This window comes from Agelaius phoeniceus, chromosome Z, assembly GCF_051311805.1.
Source record: "Agelaius phoeniceus isolate bAgePho1 chromosome Z, bAgePho1.hap1, whole genome shotgun sequence".
NCBI lineage: Eukaryota > Metazoa > Chordata > Aves > Passeriformes > Icteridae > Agelaius > Agelaius phoeniceus.
In genome coordinates, this window is record NC_135303.1 from 30,104,990 (window position 1) to 30,131,866 (window position 26,877).

The window sequence follows — 26,877 nt, forward strand, 5'->3', positions numbered from 1 at the left end:
GGTTTGTTGTTTGGGGTTTTTTTTCTTTTAAAATTTTTATTTAGTCTTACATTTAGTCCTTACACTTTCTTTAAAAATCTTCAACTATCTGAAGGACATCTTGCCCTCAGTAGCTTCTGATACCCTGCTTATTAGCCATGTGGTTTCCCTTTTACCCTTTCCCAAGCCTTTCTAGCTAAGCAGAATGTACTTACTCTCTTCCTTCAAAAATACCTTAAATAGTCTTTATGCCATCTGCCTTGACTTTACCCTATTCCTTCCAGATTCTCCCGAACAGGAGTCCTTGTTTATAATTGTCTTTTCTGAAGTTCAGGCCAACTGTGGGGACATTTCATGGCTTCCTTGCAGATCTGCAAGGATATTGAATCTAGAGAGAGAAGTATTTTGAACAACATCCATTTGTTTCCCTTCTCATGGCATCTTCAATAGTCCAGTCCATGAAAATTTAGTCTCAGCAGTCCTCTAAGATTCCTTCCAAGATCCAGTCTCAGTAACAGCCTCCTCCCTAGCAGGAAGCTCGCGGGTAGAGTGGTGACTGTCCTTCCCCCACCCCTCCTTAGACAATAGCTTACCACTATCTTGTGGTCAGCTTTTATTAACAACATCACTGCCTTGCTATGTACCCAGCACATCACTGATCAGAGGGGTAAAAAAAAAACACCTGTCCCTTGGGGATATTCTCAACATGTGACACTTGGGGCAGCTCTGTCAGGAGAGGGACACTTTTATATCACCCTGGTGATCACCAGGTTTTCATAATCTTTGTCTTCCACTCTGCAAGAGCTATTTTAACATATCCAAATTTTTCTCATGAATGATGGTGATCCTTGTCTTTTAAGTATTTCAAGTGCTGAAATTCTGTCTTGTAGACAAGTCTAGAACTGTCAGCATTTTGTTTTGCACACCTCATCCTTTCAAGCCTATTGGCTGCTCCATGTGGTTTTTCAGATGCCAGCTAATGAAACAATGCACTATTACTCCAGAACTATTTCTGTAGGCCTTTCTTATATGCATGACACATAAACCCACAAAAGGACCCAAGAGTTGCTGAGAAGTCATCTTAGGTGAAAAAGTTCTGCTGGTCTTGTCAATATGCTTGGATGAACATAACAGAAATATCACAATTTTTTTGGTGTTCAATAGATAATGTAATTACCTCCTCTGGTTTTAAACTATGAAATTTCAGTGATAATTATTTGCCAGCAATTTCTGAAATTGTGTTGAAATGCTATCTGATGGGAGTATCTGCACAATATACAGACATTATCTCAATTTATATCCAATATTGAATACTTATCTAAGGATTTAATTTAAATCTATGAAAATCAAGCAATCTGAATTTCTCCCAGTGACACTGCTAGTAAAATAAGACATGATATATAACACTGTATGAGTGTGCACACACACTGAAATTTACTTTCCAGCATGAAGTCCCAGTTAAGCAGAGGTGCAAATAACAGCATGTGATTAATGAGACCTGTGGTTTGCAGTGTTATCTTCCAATTACATTTGTCACTTAAATTAGGCCTACATGTTGGTACCTGTTCATCATTTTTGCATTTCACAAATTACATAAAACCACTCTTGGGACAAAGTCATTATTTTTCATATCTCATGTATTTTTCTGAAGAAAACTGAGCATTGTTTTAGGTGGGTTTTGTGCAATAAAAATTTTACACACAATCTGATCTAGAACTCAGCATAGCAGAAAAGTATTTGCAAGTAGTAACAAATTATTCCACTGGATTTTTATTGGGCTATTTTCAAATACAGATGAATGCATTTTGTTCACAAAAATAAGAGCTTTTTCAAGTGTTATTATTAGGCAATGATGGAAGTGTTCAAATTATTATTCTGAAATTTTCTTATTGTTTCGATAATGTTGTCCCCTTCTTAAACAACTGAATACTTGTCTCAAAGAAGAAGCTCTCCAATTTTAAAATACTGATTATTCAAAAAAGGAGGAAAACCAAGCCCATGCCAGTTGTGTGTCCAAATAACTTATTCTAATGACACAGGAATGACATTACAGTAAGAACACTAAAAGCCAAAAGCTGAATTGTGTGTGAACAAAACACAGACATCATTCTTTAACAAATACAAAGGTTTCATTTATCCATTGCACCAAAGGAAATTGACCACTAACTTTCATAAAAATAGTCAAATCATAAGATTATCCCAATTTTTGCCAAATGAGGGAGCCTAACATAAAGTTACTTAATTTTCTGATTTCCTGACAAACTTCAAAAGCTGTTTATGGCTTCAGAGTCACAAGCAAAGACAGAGGTCAGGTCTTTCACCAAAAAATACAGTAACATGAGCATCTTTTGCAGTAACAGGACTTGTGGCACTTACTTCAGCAGAGCTGGCATTTCATTCATGAGCAGGTAAGGGTGCCATGCGTGCACACGCACACACAAACATACACGCATAACACTTGTTAGCACATTAGAGCAGAACAACACATTTTTAAGACATCTGCCCTTCACAAAGTTAACCCACAGATTTTTTGAAAATTATTTCTGTTGTTGAAAGGTATTTTTTCTGTTAGTGAGCATTTAAATGCTTTCATAAAGCAATGAACTGAAAAAAAAGCTATTCAGCTTTAAAAATCAGATACATATAAATGGACTTAAGACAAATTATTTAAGTGAACTGGGAACCAAATGCATTACTTTTCTCTTTGAATTACACATAGGCTAATGGAATAAGAAAAAAAAGGAAAAGAAATATTCAAAACAGCTCTAGCATTAAAATGTTCAGTAACTCTACAACAAAACACTGCATTAGTTTGATAACAATGACTGTTCTTAACTGCAAACTGTAGATTGTTCTAAGAAACAATCTTTTATTCTGTAGCTTTTCAAATTATGAGCAAATAGTATCAAATTCATGGTCCTATCAGTATGCCAAAACAAACAAAACACCAAACAAAAACCTTAGCACACACACACCCCAGAAAAATCCAACCCCCAGATGATTAAATCAGTTTTTGAGTAAAATGAGACAGCTGGCAAAAGGTCTTTGTATAATTTGGGAAACCACCATTATTTGACTACATTCATTTCATTCTTAAACATCCAAATTTTCACTTAGTAAAATTCATTGATAATAAAAACCCTATCCCATTATATATTTAATTTCTTCCTGTGGATATTAAAATAAACTATGTTCTGAAATTAAGAGTTAAAATACCTCCTTTTGTTTTCCATACATATTTGCCTATATAAATATACTTCATCATTTTACAAATTACAGTATTTATATTAAAGCTTTCATTCAGCAAATCATTACAGCTTAACAAGAACAAACAATCCCTGTGGTTTGGTTCTGTCTTTAAATCACTTTTGGAGATAATGAAAACCAGCCAAAATGAGTGACTGCAAATAATACAAACAACACATTTATTTAGAAAAATAAACTGAAAATGTTGCTTGTCTGTTAGATTTCTCCATGAAGTATAGACAAATGGCTAGAAAAATTTTATGTCAAGTACATATTACAAATGACTTCTTTAGCAGTAACTGGGACTAAATGTCAATGTTCAACAGGAACATTTTTTGATGTATAATTCAATAGATTAAATTTCTCGGCTGCTAATATGATAAAAAAAATGGATGCTATTAAAAAAGCTTATATCCCCTTTTTAAATACACCTTATCATGTTGCTGCTTTTTCATATATATACATATGTATATATGTATGTATATGCACGTATTTATTTCATCCTAAGAAAGGACTATAATCCTTTCTGTGAAGAGATCCCCATAGTGAAAGAAAGCATAAATGTCTTTCTTCAGTTCTAACTTTTTAATTCCATTTGGAGCTCTGGCAAAGTATAGCTTGTTGTGGTCAAAAATCTCCTGGGGCCATCTGTGCAAATGGTGGCACACATCATTACCCTGAATGGAAGTGACAGTACAAATAACAGAAGTGCATCGAGATGCAATCTCTAAGAGTGGAACTTCCTCAAAGTTGGGTGGAGGACAGGAGACAGAATCCTTTTAAGTGACTTAATTTCACTTATGCCCTGCTCCTGTATGGCTTTGAATATATACAAGGGACGACAGAGGTCTTCTTCCCCACAGACAGTAACATTTCTCTGTTACAATAAATGTATCCATTTTCTGAAATTAATAAGTGCTTCCTTTTTCCTTTTGGCTACATATTGAAATATTTGTTGATGCTGGCTGTACCCATAAAAAACTTCTTGTTTGGTACTCTGGTTGCTCAGCACAGAACTCAGGTGTCAGGCTTGGTGACAGCAGTTTCTGCAACGGGGCAAAACATTGAGTTCTCTTATCCTTCTTTCCCACTGAATCGAATTTAAGGCTGTGGCTGCTGCCAGGACTCAGCTTGTAGCTGTCAGATCTGAGAAAGATGATTCAATGCAGATTACACTAGTGCTCAGTTGTGCTCTGACTTCAAGGGTTCTTCCATTCTCCACTAAGAGTCAGGTTTCCTGGTTACTTCTCAGATCTGGCCTGCAAGAAGTCACAATGATGAATCTGATATGCAAATTAATTGATGTGCCTCCAAATATAGATATTCCTTCAAGCCTGAAGGTGCTGTTAAAAAGAAAAGAAGGGCAAAGTTATAAAAAAATCTTACTTTAAAAAGACAAGTTAATAAACAAAATATAATTTTTAATTATCATTTCAGTTTTCATGTAAGCAGGAGTTCAAAAAATAATGGTATTTTGAAATGATCTTTTATAGTTGCACTTTATTATATATATAAGCCTTTTTTCTGGGGTAAATAGATTTGACTTTAGTGGTGTCTTTGAAATCACATTATTTACATCCCCTGTGAAATCTGGACTCTAATACTTCTTCATAAATTAAATAGAAAATGAACTCAGCAGAAGCTCCCCATCTGACAAGTTAATTTTCTAGTCACTAAAATATTATATATAATTCTGATTTGGGTCTTTAATATTAATTTTTGTGAAACTGTTTTAATTTTTATAAAACACTAATAATGCTGCAATCTAATGCTGAGGTTCACTGACTTACTGAGTTTTCCTGCCTTTATTTATTAGGGAAGATAATGCAGCAGTATCCAAAAAAGACACTTTAGAAATACTTACTTGTTGGTAGCTAGGACACTAATTTAGGTTAAAATCACACCTCCTGAGGAAAAGAATAACAGCTTCCTCATGCACTTTTGGTGACTTACACCTGAAGGTACAAACTTCAATGAGGAGGAAGATCACTTCTTTGCCATTAACTTTGTGAATCTAGCACCCTCATTCACATTTCCTCATATTTCTTACTTGAACCACTTAAATTGATAAAGATTTTCATGGGGTAGGACAGAATTTTACTGTCAGACAAAAAAAAGAAGGAATCTGAATTTAGTGTAATGTAAATTCTTTTTGGTTTTTCCCCCAGCACTAAATGAAAAGATAAAATATTTAGTGAAATTTATTTAACACTCAGAATTGTTACAGTGGCCCATTAGCCTAGCAAACATGGTAGATTTGTGATACCACTAGCTTAGCAGGAAGTTGTTTTCCTAGTCAAGTACTCAGGGTTTGACTCACATTGTTAATGAAAAAGAAGAGTCTTCTAAACATCTGTTAGCAGCTTACTTTTAAACTGAAGTCAGCCTTCATATCACTAAAAACACACAACACTTTCTCAGCTGTCACAGTTTCAGGCTTCAATTACATTTGGGCTAATGATTCCTGTATGTTATTATCTCATTAGAATCACCAAAAAAGACAATATTATCCTTAAATGCAGCTTAATTCTCAGGAACAAGATTAATATGGTACAACTAACGTACATTTAAAATAATGACAATAATACTCACAAAAGAGATAATGCAAATAGTATTTGTTGTCAGAAAACAACTTCAATTCGGAATACAGTAAAATACAATGCTAAGCACAGTAGACGCGAAGAGCAATATGATCTTTTCCTCTGAGTACTAATTCATAAAAATAGACAATATCATGCTGTTATAGTTTAATCCCAGTCAGCAATTAAGAAATATGTGGTTGCTCAATCACTCCCTACCACACAGTGGGCTGGGGAGAACTGAGGAAAAAATTGATAAGCCCAAATAAAATTAAAATATTGTAATAATAATGATAACAAAACCAACTGTAACAAAAGTGACACTTAAAAAAAAAAAAAAGAGATAAACCTCAAGAAAGAAAAGGGATAGACAATTCAATATAGCTCACCAGCTGCTGACTGATATCCAGCCTGTCCTCAAACTGTATGATCAGCTCCCACCCAACTCCCCCAGTTTATTGGACATGAGTTTATGGTATGGAATGTGCCTTTAGCCACTTTGGGCTGCCTCTCCTGATTTTGCTCCCTCGTGGTTTCTTACGTGCTTCCTCACTGGCAAAGCAGAGGAAGCTGATTTAGGGTACACACTACCTAGCAACAACAGAAACACCAGTGTATTAATCATCATTATTTTTATTCTAAACCCAAAACACTATTAAGAAGAAAATTAATTAACTCTATCCCAACCGAACCTAGGATGACTGCTTACAAAACCAGGAAGTGGTTTACGAAGTATACTTGAATTTCTCCATCATTTCTATCATAGACTTGTCAACCCACACAATTCAATTCATTCCATACAACCATGTGACATCCACCCTCATTTCATCAACATTCTACCAAGGAAGAAAAGACTGCCTTCTTTTCTTTATACTAACTGTGCTAAAAAGTAAAAACTATGAAAATATTTTGCACCTTTCCATATTAATAAAGAACATGTTTAAACTAAAAATTATGGTTAAACTTGCTCAGCAGAAAATTCATTAGGTAACAATACCTGCATCAAAAAACCAGCTGTTCCTCTTGCTACCTCCCCCAAAAATCTATATTTGCAAACCATTATTGTACACATGAAGAAGTGAGCAGCAAGAGAAAAAAGGCCACTCACTAAAAAAAACCACCTGCTTACCAATTACAGGCTCCTATCCTGAACTGTCTAGCTTTTAATCCTATAGTCTGTACTGTTTTTGATAGCAAGGCTGTACATTCAGATATGTATATTTAATTCATCATTACAAAATAATTTTGTTACAGCACGCCTTATCAATAAACTCATAATAAAACTCTGACCCTATTAAAGTCATTATTAGAGAGCTAGGGCTCAGACAATTTACAGGAAACCATTTTGTTCACTCATGTCCCTTCTCCTTTTCAGTACTTGGGCAGCATCACCATGTCACCCTCTTCCTTCTACAGCATCATTATTAAGTCCCAAAAGCTAGAGAATCAAAGAAACCAATGTTGCTCTTCTCCCCATTTCGAAACCAGATAACCACTCTTCTGTACTAAAAAATAAATTTTACTTTGCTGCATGTATTACCTGAAAACCATCTACGTCCTTCTGCTTTGTTAAAGTCTTAAAAAACTGAGAGTCTAGTCCCATCAACAAGGAATCCTCCTCCTCATCATGGCCATGACCATATTGACTCCAGACAAATTGCTATGCAGAATCCTGTGGATGGAAAATGTTAAGGGACAAGGCCACTATGGGAAGTCTCCTTTCAGCCTCAGACCCATGAAACGGCTGCCCCATTCTCAGATGCAGAGAAACAACTGCATTTATTGGTCTTTAAATAAAGTCTTTAAATAAAGACCAATAAATCCAGTGACATGATTGGAAGACATCAAGAAAATTATAGAGAAGACATCACCAACTTTGAAGTAATATGTGCAGTGAGGATGTCAATAATCAAGAAAGGAATACTTTTAGTGATGGTTTCTATACTGGCCCTCGTGCCCTTTATCAAGAAAAAAGGAGAAAACAACTACAAAATGTACTTCACATTCAATTGAGAAAGGGAGATTTACTTGATTCTTACTAAGCCATGTAATTTCTGGATCATTTTAAGTCTGGTAGAAGCACCTGAAAGACCAGACGAAAAAAAAGCTTTGTTATTTGGGCTAATTTAGCCCAGACAGGATAATTTGGACATCTGTTATTACCTGTCTTAAGTACATTGCATGTCAGAGCACATGATCCATTATTAGTTCTACTCACATATTTAGGAGTACAACAAAAGTCCTTACGTTTTGAAAAAAATCACAAAACATCATATAGTAATAAATCTTCCTAAACATAGTGCAGATATCTTCTAGGTATTGTTTAAATACTAATGGCATCTGTTAAGTTGTTGTAGTGGTTTTGGTTGGCCCATTTGAGATTTCCTGCCCAATACACCAATTCATTGGTGGGTCTAGTCACTAATGAATTGGTGTATTGTATCTACACCAATGAATTGGTGTATCTAGTCACTGGCATTTAGCCAGTGCACCCACTAGAATATACTTACTAATTTCCTGCTGTGACATAGGATTAAGAGGAAGGAAAAGCAGGCTCAAAACTTTAAAAGGGTATAAAGAAAAGTTTATTAGCAGAACTAAAAGAATAGTAAGAATCAGAATAAAACCATCAGAAAACTTCTCCTCCCCCTAAAACATTTTCTTTCCCACTACCAATGTACAGAAACAATTCAGTCATTTTATCATCTCTAGAATATCTTTCTTCAATTCACTAAGGGAGACAAGTCCCTCTTGTCATTTCATGGAGACTTCTCCACAAGAAAACAGCTGGTTCATGGCTTTTAAACTCCATGAATAGCAGCTGCCCAGGAATCTGCAATCGTGAAGTCCCTCCCATCTTTTCATAACCTTCCCACAGCTGGGGGGCCCATTTATGGGCCATGTCAACTTATGGTGTACTATTTTAAGGATGAGCTGTTCAAGAGCAAAGATTCACTTTATCTATCTCTAAGATCATCTTCATCTCTGGGAACAGTGGTCTTCTTCTTTCCCTGGGGGCAAAGAGTCTTCTCTCTCTCAGTTCAAACTCTCTCGGTTCAAACTTCTCATGGGATCACAGCTATTTCAATATCTGCTTGTTTTAGCATAGGATGCCTTTGCTATAATTTGAACACTTCATCCCCCATACTTTTCAATGAGTTACAGGGAAAATGAGTCTGATGTATTAATTATATTCTTCTCCATAGCTTTACAAGAGGTTTTCAGCTCAAAACTAAAGGCATCTCCTCATTCTCCTTCCCATCTGAAATTTGACTTCTTCTTTACTGACTTCAGTGTCTAATGTGGCCTTCTACGTGTCTTTCCTTTCTTTCACTCAAGAAAGCCTTGCAAGTTTCATCTATCTGTGCAGTGAAAGAGTTAAATCTCGCCCAGGTCATCGTGTGATCCCTGCTGGGCTGGGCCGGAGCACTTACAGTGATGTATTTCAGCCTGCACCAGGGGCGGGGGCTGTGTCAGGGTCAGTCAAAGACCATGATCAAAGTCCGTGGCTGGCTTTGGTTTTTGCTGCGTTCAATTCCAGCCACAGGGCCACTCTCTGTGCAGGCTGCAGGGCCGCCTCTGGCCTCAGCCGCAGGATCTCGTGAGGTGGCCGCACTGGGAAAGGGGACCTGGTGACACGATGTTACCGGCCATGGCCCAGCCCTGCCTCGGCCAGCGCCCACAGCCTCCCCTCTCTCTGCCTGGCAGCTGCTGAGGCCCAGCCTGGCCAGGACAGGGCTCCACAGCCTCCCCTCTCTCTGCCTGGCAGCTGCTGGGGCCCAGCCTGGCCAGGACAGGGCTCCACAGCCTCCCCTCTCTCTGCCTGGCAGCTGCTGAGGCCCAGCCTGGCCAGGACAGGGCTCCACAGCCTCCCCTCTCTCTGCCTGGCAGCTGCTGGGGCCCACCCTGGCCAGGACAGGGCCCACTGGGCTCCACGGAAAGGGCTCAGCCCTGTTATAGATGGATAATGAGATGATTGGCTCTCGCAATTAAAAGATAACTATTGTTATTTTTTAACTATTCTGTGAATATTAAGAAATGCTTTAGTGATGTATAGTTATGTTATTGTAGTTTAGATGTACTATGTTCTCCCCATAGTTCCCTTTTCTCCCCTGTATTGTTACCATCAGACAGCCAGGGTGGTCTAGGGCAGGTAAAAATAAGGCGTGCATGTGTGTCCCTTGCACGGGGCAGTTGGGGATGGACAAGCTTGTTGCTGAGGGGGTGCAACATGGCAACACCTGACCTACAATCAAGTTACAAGAAAGGAGTTTCTGCTGATAAATGGCAAAGAAGAGCTGACTGACAGACTTTGGGAGGGGCCAGGGCTGGCTGATGCAACCACCAGGGGTATAAAAGACTGAGCATCCATCTTGAAGAGCATCCATCTAGGAGATGAACCAGCCACGTGGTATGCACACGGGGCAGTTCCCAGTGCTGCAGCTTTTTCCTTATGCCGTTCTTTTGTTGTATTTTTGTTAAGGTTTGAAAAACCTTTTTATATTTTCAAAGTGAGCAGTTGTCTCTCACAGCCCTGTGGCAGAGCCCACCCAGCCCAACCCAGCCAACACCGGGGAGGCCAAGCCAGTGTCATTACCTGTTTCCAGGCCTGGAGGAAAAGAGAGCATTCCTGGGGTTTGTTAATTTTAAAATGCAAATCTCACAGAGGTGGATCTAGTTTTTAATTGGTTATTAACATAGCCAATTCAAAACCTATGTTAAAAAGCTAGCCAGCAATTGGTTTTGCTAGGCACAGAGAAAGCTCTCAGCAGCTCTTCTCAGAAAAAATCACTTTTGTGGGTGGTTCCAATGCAAAACCAGCACAGTTGTCTGTTGTATAAATTACTTACTTATTCCTGAAAGGTACAGAAATATTTAGATTCAGACATAGACTATTTTATTTATTTTATCTTAAGCTTTTTACTCTTTTAGGTAGGATTAATTACTATGCTAAATCCCTCATTTGAAGAATTACTAAAAGCAAAGGGAACACTTCCCTAAAATTTTGGAAATTTTTGCTAGTTTCTACTGTCCAAGAAATCCTCTTCAAGATACCTGTTGAGACATCTTTTTCTGTAGAAACTAAACCACCTAAATGTAAACAACAAAGGATGGTAACAAACCACCACCAAACTTTTTTTGTAATTATTCCTACTTTTTTCACTAGAAGCTTCAGAAAACATATTTATGTGTGATTTCCCATCCTGCTGTTTTAATCTATAAATAATTTATTTGTCAATGAGCAAATAAGAAATCCCAGTTGCTTATTGGAAGTTTATCTTTCCAAGCTTAGGAAGAGATTGAAAATGGCATGAAAAGTGAAAATATTTACACATTACAAATGAAATGTACACATTTCCCTTTTCTTATTTACACACTACATTAATTTATGCATTGACAGTGTGTATTAACTTCTACAATGGTATTCTTGTGATCTCACTAGCCACTCCTAGCAACACTTCCTTAATGAGATTATAAAGTTCTTTGTCATGCCAGTTTTGCTATCTCCAGAGCTTTCCCTATTCAAAGTTCTATTAATATAATCCTGAATAGAAAACCATAAATTGTGTCAGAATGTATATGATGAGAGTATTTACTAAATAGAGTTACCCAACTGAACTCCAACTGTTTAAGTAGTGTATTCATAGATATTTACTATCTTTGTCTGCTTGCACAACAAAATGAAGACTACCAGAATATTGACTCCGAGAGCTACTGTAATTTTTTATAGTGAGAAGCACTCAATCAATGTCAGAGGCAATGTGCTTATCAATATATGAAACTCATAAAATCCCCTGCTTGTTACTGCTTGTTACTACTGGCCACATATATGTAGTGCTTGTCCCAGTCAAGTATCAAACAGTTTAGATTTGTGGGAAGTAATATTGTAGGACTTACAACATGCGATCAAGCCTTTTCTTTGTTTTTTTGGTGTTTTTTGTTTTGTTTTGTTTTTGAGGTATTTTTTGTGGATTCCACTAGTTTCCAATATAGCTGATATCTAAGCAGCCAAACAAGGTGAGAGGTACCAGGTATCTTGACATCACAGGAGTCAGTAACTTACACTACAGGTTGCTAGGATGAATGTAAAATATGACAAAACTCCAACCAAAAAAATGCTAATAGGGAAAAGAATGGCACTGGAAAAAGACCTAATGATGTATCCTGGGAAAACCTGGCAGTCTTGTTCACTGGTCAGAAGCATGTCACCTTTTAAAAGAAGAACACATAAATTTTAAGTAGAGTAGTATGTACAGGATGCACAGAAAGTATAAATTAGATTTTTAGAATTCCTCAGACATACTTTTGGCAGTGACAGTACATTTCTGTTTACTATTTCAAATTTTAGAAATATTTTCATTGGGTAATTTTTCTTTACATGAGTTTATTTTCATTTGCCTTTTTGGTTCGTTAGGTGTTAGAAAACTGTTTTGGTGGTATCATATTTTAAGATAGAATTGGTTATGCCAAGTGTGAACACAGTCCTGGGAAGCTTATTTATTTTCTTATGACTTTTTGGATATGTTATGATACATCTTTCATGAGAAAAGTACTCACAAATGTTTCTGTGAGGGCGGTTTTGATTGATTTTGTCTCTCAGATATACGCTTACCAGCTCCCAGAAAATTATTTTCTCAAAAAATCATCTTGTACTTAACTACCATAAACAAGCAAGAAATTATCAAGAAGATGAAAACAGCTTTTTCTTTGTACTAGAGTATAATATTTGAGCTATGCATTTCATTTCAAATTAAGAAGCTATAGCTTGTCCCAATATTTATTGGCAGACAGGCTTCTGATGTAGATTTACTTAAAAAGCAAGTCTAATTACACATAAATGCTTGCTTATCAATTGTTGCAATAGAATATATATGTCAATATGTAAATATAAGCGTTTATATGTACATTTATGCATTATTCATGTGTCTTATGTATGTGTATACATATAATGTACATACAGACATATTAATTCACTTTTTCTTCTACTCCTTTTGGGCTAGATGCTGGACAAATCTTGGACAATACCCAAAGACTGCAGCTAGTTAGACTGTAGTTTGCAAGGTCACATCCATAAGCTGAAGTGACCACTACAGCTGTGCCAAGAGCAGCAGCCTATGTGAGAATTACATTGGGTGGGTGTCTCTATGCAGAAGTACTCAAACTTCAGCTTAGTTCCATCCCTAGGAGATACATCCTAATCATAATATGGAAATTACTGTGAACTGACAAATACTTTAATGTCTGGGGTGGTTCTTCAACAGGAGATATCAACTGTTTAGCTATAACTTAATTTAAAAAGAAAAGTACTTGAGCAGTGCTTCATAAGAGGTTATGAAGTAATTTATACCATGTGCTCAGTAGACAACAATCAAACCATAAAGCCAGTCTTGCATATGAGGCACTTCACTCTGTAAAAGAAAATTTGGCTGCATTTCTGGTCTGGTTGCAGATTTTTTTTGAGATCCAAGCAGTAATTTTAATCAACATGCTACAAGCTAGCATTTTATTTCACCCTGTCCTTTTCAGGCTCTGCAGATTTCTGTTTATTTTCAGAAGTGAATAATCTGACATATTCAACCTACAAGCCTAAACACTCAAAAAGAATTTTGATGCTTGTTGGGGTTTGGCTACACTTGTGAAACAAATAAACCCTGCAATGCCAGTGGTGAACAACTTGTTTCTTCAGCATCCTTCCCTGAGTATGGAGGGATGCAGATGAACATCTTACTAAACCTGAGGCCTGCTGATGTTTTCCCAAATTAAGGCTGTGTATCTGAGATCCTCCAAGGGAATCTCCCATGGCCCAGGAACCCACCCATTCATTCTTACTGCATTTCTTTTAATAAAAGAATTACGTAATATCGGATACTATTTTCATATGCTTTTATTTTTGCCTGCCTTTTCATGCTGAGTCAAAGCAAATTTCCTTAATTAGTTTGAATGCACATCTGTGTCAACTAGAGGTAGAACAAAGATTAGTAAAAAAAGAGATGCAACATTTTATTTTTAATGATTAGTGAAATATAGCTACTGAAACACTTGGGAAGTCAGTTACAAAGTTTGTCTACGTGGGCAATATCAGAATAAGTAAATATTAAAACAAAAAATATCAAAGATGAAGGAGGTTTGCGTTTGGAATTACTGCCAAAGTATGTCACATCCAGTATCTAGTGCTGGGATGTTCCATATCAGTGCTGCACCTAATACCTCTTTAATAAATCTGAGGACCTTGCCATCTCTGCCTTCCAGTTCATGGCAGAAAGTAAAAGGATGGAAGGTCTGATATGTAAGAAAATATACCAGCACCCTGCACCCTGTGTAAGTCGGTAATTTTTCTGTAAAAATTCAGATATCCTGTGGCATACTTTTCAAACAGTCAGTTCCTGGAGCTGATTATACAACAGAAAACAGTATGATAATAAAAATGCCTGTGAACCTACACTCAATGAATAAAAATAAATTACTTTGGTATACAGCATAATCTACTTGACAAAGGAAAAAACCTTTTATCAGTCAGGGAAAGGGACATTAAAATCATTACAACTGAAAGTTCACACAGAATAGTAAAATGCTTTAAAAGACTTGCCTCTGCTATTATTTAAAAATTTTTCTGTTTCAATATTTAGAGTTTAGAGGTTTTTGCATAATTACATGTCTTAAAGTGACCTGTAAAGGGTTTGAAAATCATTCTCCCCAGAGTACATCTTCCAGTTGACAGGTGTAACCTTTTCTTATTCAGCCTGAAGCTAGGAAGGATAGATGATAAGTGAGCTGGCAGCCCTCCACCTCCTTATTTTTCAAAAAAAAAAAAAACTATATGGGTGAAAAGAGACATGTAGGACACAATGTAACTATCAATATTTCTGCCTTTTTTTTTTTTGACATTTACAGATCTTTCATCTATTTCAAATTACTCAAGCAATCCATCAGCCTTGTAGGATTAAAGCCTACTTTGCAATCCAAAAGGACTTAAAAGACATCAGAAAAAAGTCCATAAATTCTCTGATGCATTTTTTCTGCAATTTACCTGTTGAGGGATGAAATAATTTGTGATTCTAACTAACCACTCACTGTTCATTACCATGTGCTTTACAGGATTTATTTTTTTCCTTTATGATTTGGCACAAATATTTTGCCACACAAGAAAAAAGTATTCATTTCACTGACAGTAGATATATGGAGATTACTGAAATTACATTACCCTGTTCTCCCTAAACATGCCAATGTGACTAAAGGCACACAATGATTCATTATTATTACTATTCATTATTATTCTGGTTAGTCAAAATACTCAAATTCAATTCTTTTTTGTAAAATGAGTTTCTGTGAAGTTGCTGGACACTGGGATGTTCTGTCTTTGTTTCTAGGAAGTTTTAGCTACTAGAAATTACTGAGTAGCTCACAACTGAATTCTGGGCAGAAATCTCTAAATCCAGTAGAGGTCCTGAGGCCAACAAAGAGAGTTTATTACATGCTTTAACAGCCTGTTGGAAGACTTCCCACCCACCCTATCACAGTCCTTTTCCAGCAGGCAGAATAGTAAGGGTTGCATCAACTCTTGAACCTTTCTGCACTGTGAAATAAAAATACTAAGGCTTCTATGCATTCATTTACCAAGACTTAACCAGGTACTTTCTTGAGCTCCCAACGAAATCGTGGTATAAGGAAGAAATGGAATATAAACCACAAAGGAGACTGAATATATTTTTAGTTTGGAAGGTGAAAATAATATCAGGGTATTATTTGGTATCTTAATATGCATTGTACTTTCAGCAGCAAATATGCATGAAAGAGATCAACCTGGCAGGACATTTACATTGAAGACATTTGGAAGTCTCCTTATGGAAAACACTATGTATTTTCCAGGAACGTTAACCTTGGAAAGAGCTCTACTTTTTGATTACTCTACTAGAATGTACGTGCTTACAAGATTATAAAAATAAATACAGGAATTTATAACTTTTGCAAATCTACAATGATTCAATACAAAATTTCCTTTTCAGGGGTCAACTTTTGGTTCAACAGCTCTTGCTGTATATAAAAAAAGAGATGGCCCTCTGCAGCCTCTCTTAAAATCTACTTATTAGCTTTCTTACCCACCACTCAAACAGAACAAAACATATGAAACTGACTTTAAAAAGGATGAAATAGCAGTTTATCAGAAACATCAGTATTTACATTCTTCTTAGGCACTCAGAATTATGCCTTTTAATTTATTTTGAGCAATCCTAGAAATGAGCTTCCAGAACTTGATTATGTAGGTGTGACATAACATTGTTATAGGTGTTACACACCATGTGACAGGAACAAAAGGGGAAGGAAAGACTCCTGAATCCATCATTTGGATAATTCCCCCTGTTCCAGTCACAATGCACTCTGTTTTGTTTTCGTGGTGGGTTTTGGTTTTTTGGGTTTTTTGCTAGTTTTGTGTGTCCATGTGTGCACGTTGTGTATGCATGGAAGTGTGCAAATAATTGCGTTTTGGACAGCACAATGGAGAGGGGAAGTATTTACTGGAAATTCTTAGCTAGTTAGAATAGTAATGAAAAATAAAATGGCTTCATGTTTCCCCTGCAAATTCAAGGAGAGAAGGTGTAGCTTTGGCCTGATGAAACTTTCTTCGTGATTAATATTGAAAAATACATTATTCCTCGCTATCATTTCCCTTTAAAGTTATCTAAGAGCCTCTTAACTCTTAATGTCTGAAAGAACATCTAAGTAAGGGCAATACAATAATTTTTTAGTGATGAAAACTGGAACAGCTGCTTTTATGTCCAATTCTTGTATTTTGTAGCCACAAACATGTCCTGAATAATAATAATAAATAACCTGAATCACCTGTATCAATAATTGGAACAACATAGTTACGCTTGCAAAGAAATACTGCATTTTCAAAATACATTCCCTATATAATAAAAAAGGCATCAATTTATAGGGCATCACTGAAAGTAAAGATGCTAAATTTACTTCTGTAAACTGTTTTATCTGTGCCATAGTAATTCTCCAAAAAGAAAACAAGGAAACAGAAGAACAGGAAGAAATATAGGAAATTCTTAGCATGTGAACATATAAATCACTACACTAACCTCAACTGTAAGTCAGCAATCAGTGAAAGCTCAGTGATGATGTAACAAATTTTCATGTACCGTAAAACCTGCAAAAATTATAATGTACAAATGACAAGCTGACAGCTCATTTCTGAAAAGTCTTTTTCCACAACACCACCAGACTCCATTTTGAGTGAAGCCTTACCACTCCTCCCACCAACATAGAATGTGTGCTGAACAGTAAATTGCTAGCTACATCCTTCTGAAATTTTCTATTAAAAGTCTCAGGACAACCAAAATTATTTTACTTTGAGAACCAAATTTTAGGCTATTTTAAGGAATGTCTAAACTTACTCCAGGAGAGAACGGTTGGCTCAGCTGCCTTTGTTGCTGCAATGAGTGTCAGGTAACTCCACTCATCCACAAGAGAATGTGGCTTTACTCAAAGGACTGGGGGGAGAGAAGTTAAAGAGTCAGAACACTTCACCTCCTCTGTAGCTTGTGAGAAGTCAGCTTCTGGTGTAGGACCTGAGAAGGAAGACAGAATTTGCTGAGGTTTTCACTGGCTGTTGAGAAAGAAGAACAGCTGGCACAAAGCATGACCTAGCTGGTGATCACAACTGTGGAAGCAGCAGCTCAGGGTCTGAAGGAGCTCAGGGTCTGAAGGATCTAATGGGAAACTGTGGCTAATGGGGAGGCTTTAGGGGTGATGCCCTTGGAAGTGCTTACATAACTGCTGGACACACTGAAGAGGGTGTGTTTGTGGAGGCTGCAAAAGAGAAATTCACCCTATCCCTCAGGCATAGGATACAGCAGATGAAAAAATGGATACTCTGTCCTTTCAGCATGATACTTGTATTGCTTTTCCAAAATCCAATGATCATCTCAGTACTCTCTCTTTAGCAGCAGCACCTTCCTCTACCAAAATCTCAGAGCAGCCATAAGCAGCTGAAACCATACTGCTACATACAGAAACACAGAGCATGCTTCAGACACAGGGAGCTGTGAGTTTAAAATGCCTCAGGCGGAGGAAGCAAGTCAATTTGGATTTCTCTTATCTCTAGCAACAGAGGGCAAAAGAAAGGCAGCCTATAAACACCATCTCCTTCTCCAGCAATTTGTAAACCTAGCACATCTGTCCCATGCTTTATTTATGAGTGAATGAAAAACAATTGGATTTGTGTCAGATAGAATATCTAAATGCTGAAAGGAATGACAGATTTTGGTTTTTCATTTTGGCCATACAAATACACAGTTCATGTTTACTTTCACTACGAGTCAAAATCCACTGTCTTTCCTTAGAGTTATAATTAAAAAGATGGATAAAAACAAACCCTTTGGCCCTGCTGGCTTGCATTACTTGAAACAATGCCACCTCAGGTGGTGAAAATATTGGAAAACTAAAACTGCCACTTCTCTTTTTCTTTTTGATGACTTCGACTCTGAGACCAGTAGTGTATTAACTATATTTCTCATGTTACTAATTTCAAGAGAAATGTCACCATAGAGCTACAGAGAGCAATCAAAACAGTGAACCTGCTATTTTGCCATGGGCTGAAGTCAAATTATACACTAGTTAGAAAAGGGGATTACATGGTATGCAAGGATTTTCTACAGCAGAGATTAGAGGTGAATAATTCTTTCCATGTATTATTCTCCTTCCTTTACCCCAAAAATAGCTCCCATAAATAAGAAAGTTCAAAAACTGCAAATTGTTTAAGAGTTAGCTGAACACTGTACTAACTGATAAGGATGCATCAGAAGTAGCTAAAATCCATATTGTGCTTTAGAAGCTTTAATTGAAAAACAAGTCTTCTGCTATTGAGATAGAAATTAATTTATAAATCTATGTATAGAAGCAATTACAAATAATTTTATTTTTATTGCATCTAATAGTGGCACTACAAAAACTAAGTTGGATGATGGTATCTCAGATAAGTTTTTTCCCTTTAAAAATAAGCAATCAGGAAAAAGTAAGATAAAGGCTTTTGCAGAAGGATCAGTACGCTCTTGATCTGGTTTAAGAAAGTACCAGGAAGTTCTCTCTCAGAAAATCACAGGATTATACAGATAAACTCCCTTTGTTTAATAGGATTTTTAAATAAAGGCCTGTTAACTGAGATGGAATTAGAAGGAAAATCCAAGGACGTTATTTATGTTTTCTGTATTTATAAAAATATAATTCCTATTGTTGATTCCAATAGAAACCTGGGCAATAACGATAATTAATAGAATTTTAATTTCTCATATAATTTTCCAGCAATTACAAAATCTATGTTTAAAAGTACCCTAAGGTGATTTATGCTTAGCGAATTTAAAATGTGTCTTACACCCAGAAATTGCACTTATTCATAAATATACTGGGTACCTTTCAGTACTTACAAAAATGCCTGGGTACTTAAGGAGCTAATTTTAAAACATTAGCTAAAATAATCATAGTTTGATTTAATGCTTTTACAATAGATTTTTTTATTTCATTCCTTCTGTCATACCTTACTAGTGATAAGTTGATGGGTTTTGATGGAAGATATGGAAATAAAATTTGTATTAACTGTTTTGTGCTGACTCATTTATGCTCCATGTGATCCAGTGCAGACTGATTTCCACCTTTCAAACAAGCCTTTAAAAAAGAAGGTGCATGAAAGGAACACTGCACCTATCTTTGGGTTGTTCTACTCTCTTCACTGTGGGGAAGCCTGAGAATAGGTGGACACCTCCTCACCCACATAAGCTGTGCACCTGGGCTGACAGAACAGCCTGGACACAGGCGAGAGATCTGCACCAGGAAGTAACAATCTACAAGAGCTGCAGACACAGCCCCATGGCAGGGACAGGGATGACTTGTACTGCCTCTTTGCAGGCTCCCCAGAGTGTGTCTACGCTGCCACCATGGGGTGCAGACACCAGAGATTGCTGTTCCTGCCCCAGCATTTCCCTGTATCCCACCTGCCTGGCAAGTCTCCAACCCTCTGAGGGCAGACAGGCTTACATGAGGTGCAGCAATTCAATGTGGTACACACTTTTACTTGGGAAAATCACATTCCATCACAGAATTTAAAATGAGTATTGTCATTTTATTTCTTCTGGTATTTTCTGGAATACTTCTATCAAGACATTACTTAATGAAGGTGGAATTCGCTTCATGAAAAAAATGCAAATGTCCTCTCCATGGAAATGTATATTCATAGTCTTGAAACCTTCTCAACATGTTGATCCTTACTGCTATTGTTACACTACTACTTTGAAAGACTAGAAGACACTCCAATATTTCTGACTTTTTTCTAAAGAGTGACACTGTTGTAAAACATTCATGTACAAATGGGCCTATCCATCTAATCTCTCTGGACTTTAATACTTCCATAGGCATTTATGTTCCCAACATTCTAATTCTTAATCTAAACTTAGGTATTTTTCTCTTCATTGACAAATAATACATAGGAACTTGTCACACGTGAAGGAGGTGATAACCTCAGAATGGATTGTTCCAGTTACGCAAACTTATGTAAATTTAGGTAATGCTAAAAGTAGACTAAATTTCTCTCAACAAATGGCAATTTTTCTTTTTATTTTGTGAGACATCTGCGTTGCTAGCAGTCACCTCTTCAATTTCTCATCCATACTAATTGTGCTTTCTGCATGGCTGCCCAGCCCTTTGCTCTCGCACTGCTCAAAGCCTGTTGGCTGTTCTGACAAAGCTTCAACGAGGAGAGCATGCTCCCTACCCATCACATGCATTTACCTCCTTCCCACAAGTTTACATCACTAATGACTTACAAAATTAAAACATTCACTGGTTACATAGCCAAAAATTCACCTCTATTTCTGTCATAGCTTCCTCTGTTATGAATTCTCACGGATCTTGGGAAAAATCATTGAGGCTCTCATCTAGCTTCTTTCTGCAGTTCCTGATGAATTCCTCAGCCGACGTTGACCCAGTATAGGGTCAGCTGATTTGCACTGAGAAACATCTTTTATTTAATCCTGTAACATCTACTAGAGTTGCTGAAAATACTATGGTTTTCTAAAGCACAAGCATTAGAATATAATGAATTTATAGAGTTTCTCATGGCTCAGTTCAACCTCTAAGCAAAAATAGATTTGTAGAAGAAAATTAGTTAAATAGTTTGTTTTCCTGTTTGATAAATTATATGCCCAGCTTCAATTTAAATAATAGAAAGAAAAAGAGATATTGCTATGTCCAAGAAATATTCCTATAGAATATGAAATTTATAGACATATTTCACACTTAAAACAAATGCACGTATAAAAGTACTTTGAAATTGTATTTCCAAGTCTTAGTGGTTTTTTTCCTTGTTTCTTTTCTAAAATCCAAGGTTAATTAACAGTAACAATGCGATTTGGCCCTGCTGTCAGATGTCACAGCATTAATTATTACAGAAAATACATAAAACAGTGATACCCAAATCCTAATGCACAGGAGAGTTATTCATTAATTTTAACAAGGTTTAGCAAGGAAGCCTAGGTTGAACATAAAAAGTAAGATGAGATTTTAATGTCTTTACATCATTAACTACTTTAGGGTGTATTTCAAACTCATAAAGCTATCTCATTTTGTACCCATGGCAGAAATCACATAGCAGGCCAGAACTTTCTAAATAATGTATTTAATAATTTATTTATAGGATATCTAAATGCAAATAGCTGCAAAAGATTGAAAAAGGTGCTCTCATAACCCAGGGTTTAGTTAGGAAATGCTTATACTACTTAAAATTTCAATGTTTTAAACTTACATTCTTTAGCTTCATCTAACCAACAGGGATTAATTGTAACATTTCACAGTAAGTATTAGGAGGTATATTTTCTTTAACCCATACTTAATTTCAACAAAGCCTGTTCAATGCACAGCTAACTGTTACACTGGTGCATTTTAAAGGTAATATGAAGATAATGTAAGACTCTTCAAAGCAATTAGTAAAATTATTATATTTGCTTAAGCTGTTCACCTGATTGAGTGCCAAAAAATCCACTAGTCATCTTCAAACTTTCTGGTAATCTTATTTCTGTCTAGACACTAAGCTTTTTTATTGATGAAATGTCTGTAAAATACAAATTTCAACAATCTGAAGGTGCAACTGACATGTATAAGCGTAAGAATTTGTAGATCACACAAGATTTGTACTATCTGAAAAAATACATGATCATATTAATATATCTGTAGTCATCTTTAAATGTTATCATGTCTGACCATCAGTATAGAAACTGAAAAAAAAAAAAAAAGTGGTTTTCTTCATGTTTGACCTTAACCATTCACATTTTTATACCAGGTATTTTCTTAAATAATTTTATTTATTTAAGCATTATTATCCAATTCTGATCATGACCACAGGGCTGAAATTGGTTTGTACTTATACCAAATGCCTGCTTTTTATAGAGCTCAAGACATAATAGACCATGAACTCTGAAAGATGTTCTGGCTTACAAACCACACATTTCTGTCTTCATTAGAGACACACAGAGGACAGATAACATGCCATTTTTAACTAGCCCTCAGCTGAAAATGAATACTCCATTTTAAACTATTTTCTCAGTAATTGAAATTCTAAAAGTTTCTCCTCCAACAAACATCTCCATAAGAACTCAGAAATGTGTACTGTCTGAAGTTCATTTCTGCTCCAGAATTAATTTCCTCCTGTAACCAGACTTGTTCTTAAATTCATCATCATTAACACCCCAACCTACTTATACTGCTTTCTATCTGACGCATGTGGTTCCCAAGAGAAAGAAAACCTGGGTACTTTTCCCATTCTTATTGGTGATCCTGAAATGAGAAAAATGCTAAATTATTTTCCAACAATCCCCCATATCTCAGAAATGCAAAAAATGTACCCTACTCATTCTGAAGGAAACTGGAAGACAAGCTTCTTGTTCAGGATCTGAGTACAGTCTGAGAGGTTTCTGTGCCTCAAAGAGTCAAATACCATAGCTATGAAGATGTTCCACTACTATTTTCACAGTGATTTCTAATAAAAAGTACTTATGGCAAAATTCTCTTTTGAACTTGCCATGTTGAACTTGTCAACACTCGCCTGTAGAGAGAAATCTCAGATATCCTTTTGATTTTAAGAGCAATCACCATAGATATGAGCTGCAGAACCAGCCCCAATGGTACCAATTTATCCTGTCTGCTTGGATGACCTTCTGGGAGCAAAATCTGTAAGCTTTATATACCCTCATTTTGCTGTGACATCAACTGTTGTTCTCTGATGAACATCTTCCCCAAATCTCAGTGTTGCAGTGAGCCAGAGCAAAGAAGCAAAGACACACACACACAGTGAGGTGATCAAAATAGAACTATTACTATTAAATCATATGCATTATATTAGAACTGTAGTCTGTAATATTACTATCAGAGAAAAAAACAGAATGCCCTCCACAGCAAAGTGAAAAGCTTGCACATTCAAAAGCACAAAACAAAGCTGCCTTTTGTGAAGTGGGGGAAATTGTAACCGCTGGGAAACCAAAACAAAACAGAAGATGGAGAAAAAGCCTGCTTGGGCCAAACTGTATTGTGATTTTCATGATAAAGGTTGCAAATAGGACAGAATTTAATCTGATTGTATGTGTAAAAATATAGGCATAAACCAATCAAAACAATTTAGAACAAGAGTTCTCATGGGTGAATATTTCTAAAGAAAAAAAGTTATGCATACCAAAATAAAATTCTTAAGACACAAGATAATACACAGAAAATACCATATTTATCAGGATTTTATTTTGCGTTTATTGGTAAGTATCATCAGCCAATTGAAAGTATGATCTCTATTATGCATATTCCATGCAAAGCAACTTCAACTAGACTATTCCAAATACTCAAGAAAAGCAATCCAGTAAAATTGAACAGCAAGAACACAGCTGTCAAAGTGAAATAGGGCAAAACAAAATAGTAAATAATAACTTTGGTTTTGTTCCTAGACATATCTGAAGTTTGCCAATAGTTATTATAATTTCAGATAGTGATGTGGTACAAATCCACTAATTTATCTTAGAAGGCTCATTTGAAGTTCACCTAGCCCTATGTCACATGCCACAAATACACCTGGTAACACAGATGCCCAGAAAAAAACCACAAGTAGAAAATTGTAACTTACTACCTTTAAATGTCAATTTTTAGTGACTACTGAATACCAGAGATGCCTTTACTCAATGAAAGCTGCAGTTTACAACCTAATGTGTTTTGGGCTTTGTAGATAGGCAAAAGACATTTGCAGGGCTGAGCCACTTTGCCTTGCTGACATTCACAGTTGGCTGGGATTCAGAAACAAACATTCCTGTAAATAATTTCTCTGTGAACACAGATTTTCATAGTAAAAACCGACCAGATCAAATCCACTTGAAGAGCTTGCCCTTTTTTTGTTTCTTTAATCCATCCAGAGAATGTGCATAGAAGAGAAAGGAAAGGCAGAGACCTCAGAGATGAAAGTAGATTTTAAATGTCAAAATATCCTTCTAGTAGTGAGAAAAGCAATGTTTCTTTCCCTCCTGTGACTGGATTTTAACCGTATCGTCTCCTTAGAAGACAAACATGATTCCAAATTACTGTGAGTATGAGATTTTCCCCCATTGCTTTTGGTGAAATGATGCAACTTTTTCAGACAATAATGCACATGTCATTGGCAAAGAGACAGCATGACTGCAGTTAATTACTCACTACAGACACAGGGAGCATCCTGATGAAAAAGGATTATAAACAAAGAAACACATTTTACACTGAAACAGTCTTGTTCTCTCATTTCTATCCTAATACTGTGCTATCCAAAAGGATTTTGACAGCTACCCAAGGGCACTAAGCAGAGAAATTATAAGCAAAAATGCTTTCTCAGGACCTGACATGGGATGCAGTTTTCAGGTGGATTTGCCAGCACACTTCTAAGCAGAATATGCTTCAGACCCAAAAACTCTTTCAATTTTCAGTGTTGGGTTTCAGTAGAGATCCTAGACTATGATAACATTTAAAAAAGGCAATTTGGTTCTTTTGGAACAAAATGAAAATTATTTTGAACAAGTCTGCCCTTCCTCAGAATGTACCCCAAGGCCTCCTCTACACTCAGCGTTATTTGGTAGCTTCCTACAAGTTAACAATCCTTAAAAAATAATTTCTTCATCTTCTTTTTTACTAAATAAGTGTCTCTTTCTTGAAATCTGCCAGTGGCACAATGCTGAATGATCTCTGTCTGTTCAAAAATTTTCATTCCACATGCCCAAACATCTTGCTCTGCCGTACACTTTGTTCTCCTCCCAAAAACCTGCCCCCATAACCTGCTGTACCTGCAAGACCTAATATGATGCAAAATATATGAAAAATATATGCCAAAAAAATATATGAAACAATAGACAGAGTAGTTATGGCAGCTGTCACACAGACACATGTCCTAACAGAGTCAGTGCAATTTACCTCATAAAATGAAAGAGCAAAAACAGAAGTCTCATTATGGAGTCCAGCCAAAGTCATCATATCATTGACTCCACAGTTTGTATTCTTATTGACTGCTTCAACTGGTAATTTCTAGAGTATTTGCAAGGCTGTAAGGCTTGCAAGTAAGGCTGGTATTTCTTGTAAATGCCTTTTTGTTATACAGCAACATAGGAAAGCAGGTAGTGTTTCCTAGGATGTACTGATGACTAATAACTAACTAGCTAGCTAGTTATCACAACTACTACTATAATTATTATAGATAGTATAACTACACATGATTGTTATTATAAATAACTATAGAGCTAGCCAGGTAGACAGGAGCAACAGAAAAGGCTGGATAATGTTTTCCTCAGGTGCTTCTCTGGATAAATTTTCCAGCTAACTGAATGCCTGAAGAGAGAATCTAGATTAGGGAAGCAATCTAGATTAGGTTTAATGTCAATCAAGTTACTGCAGTAAGAGACTTGGGAAGCAATTGAGTGCTCTAATTCCACATAATTTCCACCTATTTGCATTCATCTGTACATGTAAAGTGCCTGAGCTGCTGTCCATAGTAATTTAATCACCACCATTCCCAACCTTTCATCCAGCCTGAACATTTTATGAGCTAGCTATGGGATTATTTTATGCAATTGTGATTTTCTCTCGCTGCAAGGCAAATGAATGTGCAAAGTAAATGAATACTTTCATGAAAAACTATTCTACAAGATCTGCAGCTATTTCAGAAATTGCAGTAATTTTCATCTCTCAAAAGAACAAACTGCATCATGGGTTGCTTTATCGCAGGTGATATTCAAGACAACAATGTCTAACACTGATGCTGGAATATAGTGGTAATATTTGCAAAGCGATTCAAAGTGTGAAACACTTTTGAGAAATGTTGAGTTGCTATTGAGAAAAATGGACTTAGAGGTGACTAACAATAAGGTAACTTTATCTGTTCCAAAAGTTTCCAACTGAGGTGCAAGCAAAACTCAAGTTTGAGGTTTTTTTCTTTCTTTTTTTTTTTTTTTAGCAACATCTTGCTCAAACTTTTTGTAGTAATATGACAAAGTTATCCTCCGTGTAACTTTTGTTAGTAAATTCAAAAAAGGAAATACATCTCTTAGGCAAAAAAAGTAACTCAGATTAAAGCATCCTTTTTTGACCAAGTTTTTTTCTGCATGGAACTTGTCTCTCAAAGACCACCACATCCAGTCACTAACTCTGCATACTACTAAATTAATTCAGTGTGCCAGAGCATCTTTGGACAGTACACTGGCAATATCAATGAATATTGGAGCAACAGAAGATAAATTCTTGTGTTCAGGACTGGAAAGACAGGAATGATTGAGCTCGAAGACATTAGTATGGGAAAACTCTAGGAAGGAAGCTAATAGTGTCACTAATTAAAACCAATGAAAATCCTAAATGCCTTTATTCTCTCCAACTATAAACAACCATGATATATGGTACACAGCAACACAGTGTTTTCATTTCAGTTCACAAAGGAACACAATTAAGAATATATGTAGTGGTGGAAAGACTGAATAAAAACTGTGGAAAGTGCTCAGTGAACAGCCTGAATGGACAGACTCACATACTTAGAGCA

At 36.3% G+C, this 26,877-nt stretch overlaps 1 protein-coding gene across 8 annotated transcripts in view; it reads right to left on the minus strand.

Moving 5' to 3' along the window:
* Positions 1-1,598: 1,598 nt before the first annotated feature.
* The window catches only part of PRR16 (proline rich 16), a 142,930-nt gene continuing 117,651 nt past the window's right edge, over positions 1,599-26,877 (minus strand). For 4 of the 8 annotated variants that reach the window (XR_013179835.1, XR_013179830.1, XR_013179833.1 and 1 more), the window contains one exon: positions 1,599-4,568. The gene's annotated coding sequence lies outside the window, so the exon portion shown is untranslated. Of the gene's footprint in view, positions 4,569-16,891; positions 16,960-17,339; positions 17,381-26,877 lie in introns of all 8 variants that reach the window. The other 4 variants (XR_013179834.1, XR_013179831.1, XR_013179832.1 and 1 more) reach the window with 2 other exon arrangements.